The sequence below is a fragment of the Schistocerca nitens genome, chromosome 2 (assembly GCF_023898315.1).
Source record: "Schistocerca nitens isolate TAMUIC-IGC-003100 chromosome 2, iqSchNite1.1, whole genome shotgun sequence".
Taxonomy (NCBI): domain Eukaryota; kingdom Metazoa; phylum Arthropoda; class Insecta; order Orthoptera; family Acrididae; genus Schistocerca; species Schistocerca nitens.
The window spans coordinates 33,899,860-33,913,550 of record NC_064615.1 but is presented as its reverse complement, the minus strand read 5'-3'; the positions used below and the strand labels follow the sequence as shown (position 1 = coordinate 33,913,550).

Here is a 13,691-nt window from a genome sequence, read left to right as displayed (position 1 = left end):
TAGTGAAAACATTAGAACGCTACAGGAAGAATACGATGGCATCATACTACACCAAAGGCTGAGGAGCGTATATGTATTTCAGGCATACTTCTCCGTTGCAAGCAGGAGGTGAAATAGCTTATCAGTACATCGACTATAGTGACAAGACTTTTTCATTCAGTTGGCCGGCCGGAGTGGCCGTGCGGTTCTAGGCGCTTTAGTCTGGAACCGCGTGACGGCAACGGTCGCAGGTTCGAATCCTGCCTCGGGCATGGATGTGTGTAATGTCCTTAGGCTAGTTAGGTTTAAGTAGTTCTAAGTTCTAAGGGACTGATGACCTCAGATGTTAAGTCCCATAGTGCTCAGAGCCATTTGAACCATTTTTTTCATTCAGTTGTCTTCGACGGCGAGCGCTCATCAGAGACAAAGGTATAGTCAGGAGTGTCCCAGTAAAGAGCGATAGGGCAGCTCTTGTTCTCTATAAGGTGTAATCGATAACTGTTTACAACGTACCACAGTGGTGTGGGTAACGTCGAAAAATGTAAATGTCGTGTGACTAGGGCCTCCCGTCGGGTAGACCGTTCGCCGGGTGCAAGTCGTTCGATTTGACGCCACTTCGGCGACTTGCGCGTCGATGGGGAAGAAGTGATGATTATTAGGACAACACAACACCCAGTCCCTGAGCGGAGAAAAACTCCGACCCAGCCGGGAATCGAACACGGGGCCTTACGATTGACATTTTGTCGCTCTGAACACTGAGGTACCGGGGGCGGACGGTAAAGTCGAAACGAACAATTGATATGGGTCACTTGTGGCCTATCAAGCCGGGAAACCGCCGCAAGCTGACCCATAAAACCCGCCTAAAAAATGGTTCAAATGGCTCTGAGCACTATGGGACTCAACTGCTGTGGTCATAAGTCCCCTACAACTTAGAACTACTTAAACCTAACTAACCTAAGGACAGCACACAACACCCAGCCATCACGAGGCAGAGAAAATCCCTGACCCCGCCGGGAATCGAACCCGGGAACCCGGGCGTGGGAAGCGAGAACGCTACCGCACGACCACGAGATGCGGGCAAAAACCCGCCTAAGTTGCAACTAAAGTCGTCCGTGAACATTAAAAACCCTTTGTTCTAGCACTTACAAAATGCAAAATTGACGTGTGTGTAAATTTGATCTCAAAATATTGTGAGTTGTAACAGAATAAAATTAACAATTAAATCGTTTTGTTTGCCTAGCATTCTTACCATGCAATTCCTGTGTTCGTAAGGCTCTGAGCACTATGGGACTTAACATCTGAGGTCATCAGTCCCCTAGACTTAGAACTACTTAAACCTAACTAACCTAAGGACATCACACACATCCATGCCCGAGGCAGGATTCGAACCTGCGACCGTAGCGGTCCGCGGTTCCGGACTGAGCGCCTAGAACCGCTAGACCACCGCGGCCGGCTGTTCGTAAGGGTTAAGTTTATATGGGACTGTAAACGTAATTAGTTTTTGCATAACATTTACAACAGTCTTTTCTCTCATATATTGAAATTAATAGTGGCTCTGAGCACTATGGGACTTAACATCTATGGTCATCAGTCCCAAATTAATAGTGTCAATGAGATAGCCGTCTAAGCCGCCGGCCTGAGAGAGAGAGAGAGAGAGAGAGAGAGAGAGAGCTTATTGAAAATAACTTGCAGTGCGCATGCCCTGCACCTTAAGAAGCTTTTATAGGCCGATTTGAGGTTGTTTCCCGGCCTGATATACCGCAAGCGTCCCGATCACATTATTCGTCCCGGCTTGTCCCACACCACTGTCGTACGTTGTACACAGTTATCGTTTACACACTGTACATGTATGCCGATGGCTTTATTTTCTGCTCTGAGTGATGTCATTGGGAAGGGCAATTTTTTTTTTCGTACTACTCTGTAAACAGAGAGTCGTGATGAAGAGTAATTACACGGTCTGTTATTTCGGCACTCAGTTTCGTGGTAGAGGGCGGACTTAGCATCCAGATGGCCAGGCGTCTTTCGCTGGCGTTTCTGATCCGCTCATTACTCACTGAACTCCCCTTGCCGATACAGTATTCGCTTTTGACGGACAGGGTGAGCAGCAGTCTGCGACTGTTTGCTGATGTCGCTGCAGTCTACGGAGAAGTATCGTCGTTGAGTGACTGCAAGGTACAGAGCGACAGGCAGAATTTCTGTTTGGTGCGATGAATCGCAGCTTGCTCTACATGTTGAACAATACAAATAATGCAGATGAATAGGCTAAAGAATCCCGTAATGTTAGGATGAAGTACTAGTGACGTTGGTGTCTGACACAATCACATCTATTACATATCTGTGCGTAACGTTGCAAAGCGACATGAAATGGAACGAGGACGTAAGGTTGATTGTAGCTTCGGCTTCGGTTTATTGGGAGAATTCTAGGAAATCTTAGCTCATCTGTAAAGGTGACCGCGTATAGAACATTATACTCACTTCATCATAAGAATGAACCTGATGCGAACATAACACAATGTATTCTCCCGCTCTTGCTGGAATCTCATTGGATTTCGTTTCACGTGGAGCGGAAACCAAACTGTCTTGAGAATACTCAAGTACGGTAATAAGGATACGTTTTGTGGTGTGAGTTACACGCACATCGACTCTGCGATAATACGTGACGCTTTTCTGACGCACTAGCTAGCCAGCTAGCCCAACTGACTTGAAGTTGTGTGAGCGGTTTGCAGTTAAGACGTGAAGAGAGGTGAGCAGAGAAACAACATAACTTCGAAGTCATTTAATTTTTAAACGAGATGAAATAATATTTGCTAAAACTCTAGCAATTCGCTTCTTAGGGAAGCAGACGGAAAACATAAGCTCTTCTCGGTAGCTAACATAGTATCGTAATTACAAACAAGAGTGATGAAAATTTCTAAGTTAAGCACAGCCCATAGGGTAATTTTTCTTTGTGAGCTACGTGTGACGTAAAAGCGTTTTGCAAGGATTTCACAGTTCAGTTACATATTGAAGCCTCTACAGTCAGTTGTCTGGTAATCTCTGAACTCGTTCCATATTCTGATCTGAGCAATACATTTCAATACTGAAACTGTTATCTGCTACGTTGATAACGAAGCAACCAACAATAGAATTCACGAAGCCATCCAAGCGACACATTTTCTCTTCTTTTTTTATGATGTGGTGTTCTGCACCCCGCCAGAGTTAGGCAGTGTGGTGTGACAAAGCTTCATGCATTAGTTCATTACGTCTGACGTCTTTAATTTTGTTATTTCTCACGACAGATCCCTTAACTTGGATCCATACAAGCCGGCCGAAGTGGCCGTGCGGTTAAAGGCGCTGCAGTCTGGAACCGCAAGACCGCTACGGTCGCAGGTTCGAATCCTGCCTCGGGCATGGATGTTTGTGATGTCCTTAGGTTAGTTAGGTTTAACTAGTTCTAAGTTCTAGGGGACTAATGACCTCAGCAGTTGAGTCCCATAGTGCTCAGAGCCATTTGAACCATTTTGATCCATACAAGTTTTATTGGGTTCTACCTGTAGTGGTACATTAGTAACTGTAAAAACGCAACATCTGGGTGGTGTGAAAATTGTACCTGTTTTCTATGACGCTTGTGTGAGACGTCATCTGTGGTATTAAACAATGAAAATAGTCCAATAAAGAGTGTTCCGTTTTTCATATTTGTCCCAAAAATTTAATTTTTTAATGTTTTCTGAATTTAAGCAATCTTTTATAAAATATCGATGGTTAAGAATTGAAATTTGCGCGAAAAACTGGAATTTAGCGTGCGATGTGTAATTAGGAACAAGAAGACGTGCAGTTTTCATAAAAAATGGTTAGATATGCGCTAATTAGGATATCTTTGATGAATTTTGTATTTAAATGATGTTGAGTTTTGAACCAAACGAAGAAAAAAATCGAAAAAAAACACAAAGAGAGTCGAACCAGCGATCCGTAGAATATGCGATTACGTTTCTACAACGCTACCGGTTCAGTCAGGCCTATCGCTCACAAAAATCACTGAACTTTAGGAAATAAAGTTCTTCGGAAAATTTCAAAGTCGATTTTCTCTGTAAACTTGTGAAAAACGTTAAGAGCAATCTGCTTCTCGCCACTTTTTAACTGTGTTCCACGTACGTGCTTCATTACGGAACAGGCAGCAGTGTCAGCCATTTCCACAGTACGTGTTAACAGCGCGACAGTCAGACCATAACTATTGGCTACAGAGAATGCGAATGTACACGAGTTTTGAAGTAAAAACTACATAGCTAATTAAGGAAAACGTTTATGGCTCTTAATACATTGAATATCTTAAGAGTTTCATTTACAGTAACCTGGTAATAAGGTGTTTAATATATAAGTAGGATCTGCTTCCAAGAGCGTAACAACACCAGTGTAGGTGTGCTACAGCAGCTGGCCAATCACCGAGTCTGTGTTTGTTTACATGAGATTTATTCTCATGATGAACGAAGTATCATAAGAGCCATTCTTGAGTATTGCTAGACTGCTTTGGATCCCCACCAAGTCAGATTAAAAGTAGACGTCAAAGTCATTCAGAGGCGTGCTGCTAGATTTGTTACCGGTAGGTTCGATCAGCACGGAAGTGTTGCAGAGATGCTTCTTGAACTCAAGTTCAGTTCCTGGAGTGAGAATACGTTATTTTGTGAAACGCTATTGAGAAAGTTTGGAGAACAGGCATTTTCAACCGACAGCAGAACGATCTTTTTCAACGGACAGCAGAACGATCTTGCTGGCACTAACACACAGTATTTCTCGGTGAGGATCGCAAAGAACAAGCTAAGAGAAATCAGGGTCGTACTGACGACATTTACAACTGGGGTAGGAAAAGGAGTGACTAACAGTGGTACAGTTTATCCTCTACCATGCACCGTATGGCGGCTTGCGGAGTATGTATACAGATGTAGTGCAGAAATAAGCGTATGTATTCTCAATAAATGTTTCTGTACTCAGCTTCACAAGATGCCGGTATGACTTACAGAAAGAGATTTTTTATCGCGAAATTGCCCCGTATTGTTTCTCTTGGCGGTGAAAAGGAGTCAACCAGCCGAGATCACGAGTGGCGCTGGTCAGTACACAAAGCACTAATTATCGCAATGTGTCCCCAGCCCAGACCAGACCTACCTCTGCCTGCGACATATGTAGAAACACATACCACCGCACGTTAATATCTCTTTTTCAGGTAGATGATAACGGCAACTGTTCCGCTAATCAGCCAGATGACACGACGAGAACAATTAGGGCGATAGGGACAGCCGCTCAAGTGGCACAGGAGAGTTATCAGGTTATCAAACAAATCAGTGCCTCGATTACCACGACCTGTTAGTACAGTAGATCGGTAGGCAAGCGTCATAATCTGTTAAGAACAGAGGTTTGCATCTTTCCAAAGGTAAAACAGTGATTTCCTGACACGGAAATAAAAATGGTAGGGAAATTCGTTCATTGACTCGAGAAATAGTAATGCGAAAGAGAAATTTCCATATGAGCTACAACCGGGTACTGAAATAAATCCACTGGCGACAAGTGAAAATTTGTGCCGGACTGGGATTCGAACCCGGATTTCGCGTTTATGGGGAGCGGTCGCCTGAACCGTTCGGCTATCCGAGCACGCTTTCGCCCAACCCAAATTCCCATATGTTGTACATTACATAGATAGTATCACCTGTCCAGTTCCTCATTGCTCACAGCCTCACCTAATTCTCGCAAGAAATCGAACGAAGAGTGCACCCACAATGAAGAATATTATTTAAAGACAAGGTGTTTATGTTTATGTGTACGGCGTCTTTTCTTTTGGCCATGTCAGAAAGAACAGACAGCACACGTATAAAAAAAAGCCATAAGAACTGACGACTTCTAGCACCGAACAGGAAGTGTCTTATTTGGCTGCTAAGCTGAGAGCCAAAGTCAACGTAAACAAAGCGGTCAGAAGTAGGTCGCAGCGCCGCACTGGACCCACAACAAACCCGTGGTTGTGCAGCGCTCGTCTGAAAAATTTCAGATGCCACAGACGGACTTTGCGTGCCAATTTAATGTACTATGTTTTAGAACACCGTTCACCTTGGGTGTTCTTCACAGGAGATTTTCCTCTCACTGGTTTAGCCGAATAAGTGTCTCTCACGAGTATGACAGTTTTATAAACGAAAATCGTTCCTCCTACTATATTAAGGAAAGATTGTGGTGCCAGGAAGTTATTGACGAGATGAACAGAGATCCTTCAGGTACTGGGTTCCAATGGCGGGATGCCAGAATAAATGAAATAAACACATGCTCGTATCCATATTCATGACGTCCTTATGAAATGGAAATTGCGCGCGTCGTAAAAGACGCGCTGACAGCAGTTTATGCCGACTGATTTATTTTCTGCTCTGGGTGTTGTCATTGGAAAGGACAATTTTTTTGGGATCACTCTTTAAGTCAACAGTAAGTCGTAACGAGGAGTAGTTACACAGGATGTTATTTCGTCACTGAGTTTCGTGACAGTAGGCGGAGTACGCTTCCAGGTGGATAGGCGTATTTCGCTGGCTTTTTCAATCTGAACCTTATACATTAAACTCTGCATTCCGATCTAATAACTGCTTTACTCAGACAGCCAGTAACACAGCTCAGCACTCCACAACTGACGCGACTTTTAACCCAATAAGCGATGTGACATAACTGAACGAGTGTGGGCGTACTCTGGCTGTGTTCGACGACACGTGCAAGAACCACACACAGACGGCAGGTGGCAGCAACAGCATTCCAGGGTATATAAAACGAGTCGAGGAGATGCGGAAAACAGGGCAGCGTTGTCATAATGCAGAAACGGAGCGATTTATCTGACGTACAAAGGGGCATGATCACTGGTTTTCAGGCCGTGTGTGGAAACATTTCCGAAGCGGCTAAACTTGTGAACTGTTCGAGTGTCGCTGCGGTTAGGGTATACCGCGCATAGTAAAATAGCATTATCCAAACCGGCACCAAGGCAGTTGTGGTGCACCATGTGCCGTAGATAACACGGGTGAAAGGCGGCTGCGGAGATTACGGGCGAATAGACGTGCAACTCCGGATCAACTGACTGCCCAGATGAACCAAGGGGCTACCAACAGTGACTCCTGAACGACCGTTCACCGGATGTTCAATGGCGAGGACGGCTGGAACTTCTACGCCAGTACCGCAACTGGATCGTTCATGTACTCGGTTCCAATGGCGGGATGCCAGAATAAATGAAATAAACACATACTCGTATCCATATTCATGACATCCTTATGAAATGGAAATTGCGCGTGTCGTAAAAGACGCGCTGCCAGCAGTTTATGCCGACTGATTTATTTTCTGCTCTGGTTGATGTCACTGGAAAGGATAATTTTTTTTTGGGACCACTCTTAAAGTCAAAAGTAAATCGTCACGGAGAATAGTAATACAGGATGTTATTTCGTCCCTGAGTTTCGTAACAGTAGGCGGAGTACGCTTCCAGGTGGGTAGGCGTCTTTCGCTGGCTTTTTCAGTGTGAAACTTATACATTTAACTCCCCGTGCCGACCTAATAGCTGCTTTACACAGACAGCCAGTAACACAGCTAAGTAGTCCGCAACTGGACGTCCTCTGACAGGTGACGTTTTCACATGAATCACATTTTATGCTCCATCTGACATATGACCGTTGACATGTACAGCGTGTTGAAAGTCCGAAAGCAAACACTCTGCAACAGTTGTCGGAAGGAGAACGTGATCGTGGCATTCCGTGGGTGATCTCGTCATCCTGAAGGCACAATGGCTCAACACAAGTATGCATCTACCCTTGGGCATCACCTCCACCCCTGCATAGTTTGTTTTCCCCCTGCACGATACCATGACACTGCAACATGTCACACAGCTCGTCGTGTACTTGCGTGGTTCAGAGAGAGCCAGGAGTACATCGTATTCTCCCGGCCACCAAACTCCGCGGATTTAAGCCCAGTCGGGATTCTGTGGGACAACGTCGATCAGGCACGTACCATCCAGGACCCTAGTGCAACTGGCGACGGCACAGTAGCCCGCATTGCTCCACGTCTCTGTCGGTATTTTCTGGAAACTCAGTGACACTCTTCCTGCACGTTTCGCAGCGGTCCGCGTTGCAAAAGCTGGTCATTCGGCTTGGTTGGTCGGTTGGTTGATTTGGGGGGAAGGGACCAGATAGTGAGGTCACCGGTCCCATCGGATTAGGGAGTGATGAGGAAGGAAGCCGGCCGTGTCCTTTCAAAGGAACCATTCCGGCATTTGCCTGAAGCGATTTAGCGAAATCATTGAAAAGCTAAATCAGGTCGCGGGTTTGAACCGTCATCCTCCCGCATGCGAGTCCAGTGTGCTAACCACTGCGCCACCTGGCTCGGTGGTTTTCCAAGCTTTTGACAGTTGGTCACAGTGTATAATGAAAGTTTTTTAGTACATTATGCAAATTTTGAAGTGGCGTTGGAAGGTTACGTTGGTTGTCTTCCTGTTCCGTTCATGAACGGAAGGCATGAAGAATAACTTTCTATGCATTTCCATAAATTGAACGCATCCATAAATCTAAAGGTTGGTTTGACCAGCATAGTGCTTTATTACGGAAACCTGTTGTTGGATAGTTAAAGCCTACACCTCCCTCAGAGCACAAGTTTAGCTCAGGCTGATAGCGACGGGTGAGTCTGCAGTTTAATCTTATGAATTATTCCTGCAGCTCAAGTATTCCAAATCTCTGTGCAAAAAGACAAATATCTATGGTAGAAAACGACAGCTTTACGTTAGTACAGCAAGAAAAGATTATATTTGACTGATAGAGCCACATAAAACCTTAAAACGAACGCTCCGTTGATTTAATAAAGAAATGAGGTCTATTTATACCAAGCTAGATTTCAGTATTCTGACAGAAAACTATTTCATTTATATTGTTTTTCTGCGCGGCTATTTATTTATGGAATTGAAGCAGTTACCTATAACTCTTAGGTTCAGATTAGCACCCATTTCGAAACCTGTCTTTGAATATTGTACAAATGATGTCTTTCACGTTCATATAATTTAGTATTATGGAGAAACTATTCAGTAAAACCAACTGCAGTGTGACATTTGGTATTTTTCTACATGTAGAAGCTATTGATTGAAGGTGAAACGGTAATTTCTAGAAAAATAATTTGAAGATCCCGAAACAACCTCAAAAGTATGCCACTGATAACTTGCGGATATCGTTTTAAGTCAACAGGGAATAAAGGCTTAAGAGCAGAAATTGCCAGTAAAAACAAATTAATGGACATTACAAAATCAAACAATAGTGGAACAACGTTGTTTTTAATTACACACTGCACAAAGATATGTCTTAATTTGTCGCATGCACTAAGCAAAGCGCTGATCACTCAAGCTTTTCGTTTTGGAAAAAAAATTAGACATGCAGTCTGCATTATCTTCAACCAGAGGTGTGCTCACGTCAGTCAGAACCGATCCGATCCTATTTCTGATACTCTCACAGCTGTACGTAGAGACCGTTCCTTACCTATGGACATCTGAGTAGATGGAAGTGTGCCGACTTAATACCGACAGTTGGTGTGGTGATGTACGAGGTAAGACAGCACAGATCGCGAGACTTTTCCACTTGCGGACAATCACGTGAAAGGCAGTAACGGCCCAGCTGCTGGTCGGCTACTGTAGACATCCCGCGAGCCGGAGACAGCCTGCCAGATAAGATGCCGTCCAGATAGCGGGGCACACTTTGACCCGCAGGCAGCGCCGTCGAGGGGCCAGGCAAACGCCACTCTTGATGCGTCACCTCTCGCTGCCTTTGCGCATGCGCCGCCACTCTTCGGCCTGGCAGAATTCTAACTGTGCTACGAAGAACCGAAGAAAAGCTGTTGACAAGAGACATACTCCTTCATTCCTTGCAGTAGCTTCGTGTAATAAAACTACACTACTGGCCAGTAAAATTGCTACACCACGAAGATGACGTGCTACAGACGCGAAATTTAGCCGACGGGAAGAAGATGCTATGACATGAAAATGATTAGCTTTTCAGAGTATTCACGCGAGGTTGGCGCCGGTGGCGACATGAGGAAAGTTTCCAACCGATTTCTCATACACAAACAGCAGTTGACCGGCGTTGCCTGGTGAAAAGTTGTTGTGATGCCTCGTTAGGAGGAGAAATGCATACCACCACGTTTCCGACTTTGATAAAGGTCGGATTGTAGCCTATCGCGATTGTGGTTCATCGTATCGCGACATTGCTGCTCGCGTTGGTCGAGATCCAATGACTCTTGCAGAATATGGAATCGGTGGGGCCGCGCGGGATTAGCCGAGCGGTCTCAGGCCCTGCAGTCATGGACTGTGCGGCTGGTCCCGGCGGAGGTTCGAGTCCTCCCTCGGGCATGGGTATGTGTGTTTGTCGTTAGGATAATTTAGGTTAAATAGTGTGTAAGCTTAGGGACTGATGACCTTACCAGTTAAGTCCCATAACATTTCACACACATTTGAACATTTTTGAATCGGTGGGTTCAGGAGGGTAATACGGAACACCGTGCTGGATGCCAACAGCCTCGTATTACTAGCAGTCGAGATGACGGATCGTGCAGCCACGTCTCTATGCCTGAGTCAACAGATGGGAACGTTTGCAAGACAACAACCATCTGCACGAACAGTTCGACGGCGTTTGCAGCAGCATGGACTATCAGGTAGGAGACAATGGCTGCGGTTACCCTTGACGCTGCATCATAGACAGGAGTGCCTGCGGTGGTGTACTCAACGACGAACCTGGTTGCACGAATGGCAAAAAGTCATTTTTTCGAATGAATACAGGTTCTGTTTACAGCATCGTGATGGTCGCATCCGTGTTTGGCGACATCGCGGTGAACGCACATTGGAAGCGTGTATTCGTCATCGCCGTACTGGCGTACCACCCGGCGTGATGGTATGGGGTGCTATTGGTTACACGTCTCGGTCACCTCTTGTTCGCATTGACGGCGCTTTGAACAGTGGACGTTACATTTCAGATATGTTACGACCCGTGGCTCTACCCTCCATTCGATCCCTGCGAAATCCTACATTTCAGCAGGATAATGCACGACCGCATGTTGCAGGTCTTGTACGGGCCTTTCTGGATACAGAAAATGTTCGACTGCTGCCCTGGCCAGCACATGCTCCAGATCTCTCAGCAACTGAAAACGTCTGGTCAATGGTGGCCGAGCAACTGGCTCGTCACAATACGCCAGTCACTACTCTTGATGAACTGTGGTATCGTGTTGAAGCTGCATGGGAAGCTGTACCTGTACACGCCATCCAAGCTCTGTTTGACTCAATGCCCAGGCGTATCAAGGCCGTTATTACGGCCAGATGTGGTTGTTCTGGGTACTGATTTTTCAGGATGTATGCACCCAAATTTTGTGAAAATGTAATCACATGTCAGTTCTAGTATAATATATTTGTCCAATGAATACCCGTTTATCATCTGCATTTCTTCTTGGTGTAGCAATTTTAATGGCCAGTAGTGTACTAGCGTCCTAAGATTTGGTACCGTAGCCGATGTCGCTTGGACATGCTCCCCCGAACCGCATATTGAGCAGCACCTGCTTCGAATCCGGTTCCTAGTGACGGAAGAAGTCGTTATCGCCAGTGTTTGACCGGTAAGGCGAGAACGAATGGAGGCATACGGTTCCAGATCAACAGACTGCGCATCAATGTCCTTCGTTAACCCTTTCTGACGAAGTAGTTCCATTGGAGCCACTTAGGATTTTATCATTTCGTGGCATATGCACAATGGCTGCACCTGTAGCTAGCCTTTACGTCACTAATAGGTACTGCCCTAAAGCAGCTGCAGTTTGAGTTTCTTCATGCGTTTCAAATGTTAGCTGTCAGACGAGGTAACGTAGGAGCCATTTCTGTATGCAGTGCACGATTGTCTCGTGTTTTCAAATTTTGTTTGAAATTGTCTCTATAAGGCAGTTTTTGCTCATGGATTAGGTACAGTAAACTGTTCTGTTCAAATTACAGCTCTGTCTATAATAATTAAAAAATGGTTCAAATGGCTCTGAGCACTATGGGACTTAACTTCTAAGGTCATCAGTCCCCTAGAACTTAGAACCTAACTAACCTAAGGACATCACACACATCCATGCCCGAGGCAGGATTCGAACCTACGACCGTAGCGGCCACGCGGTTCCAGATATAATAATTAAATTTATGTATTTATTTTCGTAATTATTGTAGTGGTTCCTTTTTAAACCACTGCAGCTCTAAGGGCAACATGACTAGCTGTGACAGGTTGTTGTATTTTCAGTTTCATACGATGTACTCTCGCAGGATAAAGGAAGAGAAAATTTCGTTATCGTTTTAGAGATTGAAAGCAACAGTAAAACTGGAGATGATGTCTTAGCTGCAAACAGTGATCTCGATTTGGGGATAGTATGCTATAACAGTAGTTTTCCAGAGTAATCAGAAAGTCCTGAATGGCCTTGTACATCGTCAGAACCACTAGAAAATAGTTTTTCCAGTTGAAAAACATACCATGGAAAGAAAGCATTTATCAGTACATGGCACCTCAATGCACTGTGTGCACTGTAGCACAAAGAAGGAACGTCACAGAAGCGGATGAAAGTTTGATATCTGTCAAGTAGCCCTCTGTTTATTGCGAAAAGGAACTTCGTTGCACCTTTCTACCAAAAGTAATGACATTTCATGTGCAGTGGCTCCATTTTAAACCACCCTCTACGTGTACAATTAATGTATGTTAACAGTTCTTTTCACAATGTTCTCTCTCAATGTATGTCTAATAATCTATATAATTTTTAATATTTCGAGTCTGAAAGTGCTAAATTCACAGCTAAGTGTTATCTGTCAAGGAGTGGGGCACGTACAACCTCAGGGGCATACATTTTTAGGTTATTCTCGTCGGTGCAAGAATCTCGTGGCTCCGGTTACTACACTCTCCCATTCCTTTCATTTTCATTTCATATCTATAGCTACACAGACAGCAATAAACAACTCACCCCTCTCCCTCCCCCTCACACGCACACACACATAAAGGACCCTACAACATTATTTCAGTGTGCCTTAGGATTGCCCAAAACATTCGGTTTCAAAATAATGACGTTGCAAAAGAAGTTATTCTAGAATATGACTGCTCCGAAGATAAAGGATCCAGTAAACTATTTTGAGTAGTGAATGTTGGTCAGAACCAATAATGTGAGATGCTGCATAATGAAGCCTAAGAGAAATATGCACCACCGTACCTTGGCAGCGCAAACTGTCGTTATCTCACAAACAGTTCCAGATACTGAAACAAGATTTCCGAGAAATGCCAGTGCTCATAAGGAAAATATTTTTCACTGTGATTTAAATTAAAACGTTTCCTACCGAGATATGGAAGCTGCTGTAGCTTTTAGGACAGAAAGCTGTTACTATTTGCGACATTCGAGAGATTTTGAAAATAGGAGCACAGTAATATAACGGCTAAGTTTGCAGTAACTGTGAGGAGAAGTTGATACGGATCAATGAAAATTCGTACTCTACTCAGGAGGTACAGAATCCGACTGTGGAAAAATGTACATTTTCCACAGTTACATTCTGCCTACATCTGTGATATCGAGTAATTGAGATTCATGAGGGCTAGACACTATTGACTCAATTCTTTCTAGAGAGGGCCGTATTCCAGTCGGTATCAACAGCAGCTAGATCAACCCAGTAACCTCTTCACATTTGTATGAAATTAATAGTTTGGATACGATTCATT

At 44.5% G+C, this 13,691-nt stretch overlaps 1 protein-coding gene across 2 annotated transcripts in view; it reads right to left on the bottom strand.

Annotated features, from left to right (window-relative positions):
• The window catches only part of LOC126235693 (G protein-activated inward rectifier potassium channel 3-like), a 113,163-nt gene extending 103,534 nt beyond the window's left edge, over positions 1-9,629 (bottom strand). The window contains exon 1 of one of the 2 annotated variants that reach the window (XM_049944436.1): positions 9,471-9,629. The gene's annotated coding sequence lies outside the window, so the exon portion shown is untranslated. The remainder of the gene's footprint in view (positions 1-9,470) is intronic. The other variant, XM_049944437.1, reaches the window with a different exon arrangement.
• Positions 9,630-13,691: the final 4,062 nt, after the last annotated feature.